At 46.6% G+C, this 2,702-nt stretch overlaps 1 protein-coding gene across 2 annotated transcripts in view; it reads left to right on the top strand.

Moving 5' to 3' along the window:
- The window catches only part of LOC105540096 (cytochrome P450 4F12), a 54,476-nt gene that overhangs the window by 37,935 nt on the left and 13,839 nt on the right, over positions 1–2,702 (top strand). The window lies entirely within an intron of this gene.

Below are 2,702 nucleotides of genomic sequence, written 5' to 3' on the forward strand. Positions count from 1 at the left end.
ATCAGGAATCTGTCTCCTTTTCTTAATTTCACCATTTCTCTGCATCACTTTTTCTTTTAAGGCAGCCTTTCTCTTATGGTGTCAACCATGGGTCCCAGCGGCTCGGTTCTTGTCAGAAAGCTCAGCTTTCCCCCAGGGGTCCCATAAATAGCCTATAGTTTCAATATTATACCTGGTTATATCTTTTCTGTTTAACCTGGGATCGTATGGAGAAGTCATCATGTGTGTGGTTCAGCTTTGACCAAGGACACTTGGGGCATGTCAGAGACTTTCTGGCTCTTCTCTAACATGTGATTTGAAATTGTCTTTTCTCCTCCTTGTCATCTCTTTGCCATGTTTGCAGCTTGTCCAAGGTCTGGGAGCTAGGGTCTCTTTGGAATTTGTCAGTTATTATTTTAGTCTTCCTGAGCCAGGTTTCGAAATCCATTCCAATCATGCTTGAAGAAAAGTCTTGGTTACACCCGGGACACATCTGGGACATTTAAGAAATCATATTTAAACCCTATCTGGAGCCTGTATGTGGGGTACACAGAGGTCATGTCAGACTATCTCAGGTCCATGTCAGGAGATGACAGAGAGTGCTGGGGCAGACAGGGTGTCCTGGGCTCCTTAAAGTTATTTTGTAGAGTGTGGAGCTGTGCTCGGTTGTTGCAGAACATGTCGGGACATATAGGAGCCATGTCAAGGCGTGCTGGGCTGTGCTATGCCCTGTTAGGTTGTGTCATTTGCAACTGTGCTGTTGCAGCCTGGGCTGGTCCTTCTTCCTCTATCCTCCCTTCGTCTTTTGCCCTTGGCCCCCTTCCCGCTATGCTGGGCATGGAGTGGGGAAAGTGCTGGTAGGGAGCCTTGCCCTACACCTGAAGTTCCTCTCTTGCCTTCTACATGGCCCCTGATGGTCCTCATTCACGCCAGCTGCCATTGCACCCAAGGATGATCTCTTCATCAGGTTTCTGAAGCCCTGGCTGGGTGAGTACCTGCACATGAAAGGGGTTGGGGATGACCTTGGGCAGGGTTGGGGAAGGTGCTGCTCTTGCCCACTGTCCTTGGCTTCCCTACTAGGCGAGGGGATACTGGTGAGTGGCGGTGACAGATGGAGCCACCACCGTGGGATGCTGACGCCCGCCTTCCATTTCAACATCCTGAAGCCTTATATAAAGATCTTCAACAAGAGTGCGACCATCATGCTTGTGAGTCCCTTGAACTCTGGGTCCCAGCTGGAGTCTTGGGGTGGAGGAATAATGCATAGATCTGGTCTGGAATTTTGGCTCTTCTGGGTGACACTGGGCCATAGCTCTTCCTCTCTGAGCCTTGGTTTCCTCATCTGTAAAATGGGGATGATAATGCCTACTTAAAAGGTCATTTACTTGGCACATAGTAGGTTCTCAGAAGGTGTCAATTTCTATGTTTTTCTCACAGAATCCCTGTAAATTCAAGACAGTAAAAGTGAAGATTGCGTAGTAGTCATTGCTGATTACAAACCACTTCAGAACACACTGGCTTAGAGGAAAAAGGGTTTGCGATTTCTAACGAGTCTGTGAGATAGCTGGCCAGTTCTTCTGGATGTGGAAGGGATCACTCTTGGCACATGAGAAGCTGTGGGTCAAGCGGGCAGCTTTGCTGATCCTGGCTCAGTTCATTCACATGTTTGGGGCTTCACTACCTTGAGACTGATCTGGGATGGCCTCAGCTGTGACACCTGGACTTCCCCCATGTGATTCTCTGCCTCCAGAAGGCACCTTGTTGTTCACATGGCAGAGACTGGGTTCCGAGGAACTGAGAGGAGCCTGCAGTGTCTGTGGACATTGTCTGTACAATGCTTCAAAGTTCAACCATGTTTGGGTCTATTAGAGTTACTACGTCATCATTTCACCACACTGTATTGGCCAAAGAAACTCAAAAGTCCAGTACAGACTCAAAGGGGTGTAACCTAGAATGCATCTCTTAATGGAAGTTGCTGAAAAATTACTGTGCAAAGGGTGTGAATGCAGGGAGAACTGAGGAATTGGGGGTCAGCATTTTGTGAAGTGTCTGGCATTTTTTAAAAAATATGCAAGCTGATAAGTTAGCTTGTTACTATTTCATGGATTCTAACCCAAGACACAAGACTCCTGGGTCAGAGACAGGTAGTTGATTACTCAGGGCACAATAAGTGACAAGTACTTCTTGTTGGTTTGTATCCTTTTTATGAGTCAAGCTAAATTCCATGGGGGTGACACTGGTGGGCCTCTATAGTAGTCTGCTCATGCAGTACATTGTATGACAGACAATGGGCATTAGGCTTAGAGAATCTGCTTTAATAGTGTAAGATACAAGCCTGATACTGGTCCAGGGGGAGTCACTGTCTTGTCTCTCCAGGTTGTTGTCTGCAAACACAACTCTGAGATATGACTCAGGTAAGAACATCACAGTCTTGCATTGGTGGCACACCCAGCAAGGATGCGCAGGGCTGATGAAGAAGTGCCTCTTCCAACACACGGATATTTTTGAAATGAATTTATTGCAATGGAGATGAATAAAGCAAACATTTACTGGGCACTCACCATACGCCTGAAAAAATGTCATGTCCCAATGCCAGGATATAAGTTGTCTAATTTAATTTTAATAACCCTGTTAGGTTATGGTTATTTTTGTCCTATTGCAGATGACGAACTGAGGGCCAGAGAGATTAGAGAGCTGGACACAGTTCAACCAGCCAGGAAGTG

This window comes from Mandrillus leucophaeus, unplaced genomic scaffold, assembly GCF_000951045.1.
Source record: "Mandrillus leucophaeus isolate KB7577 unplaced genomic scaffold, Mleu.le_1.0 Scaffold215, whole genome shotgun sequence".
Lineage (NCBI taxonomy): Eukaryota > Metazoa > Chordata > Mammalia > Primates > Cercopithecidae > Mandrillus > Mandrillus leucophaeus.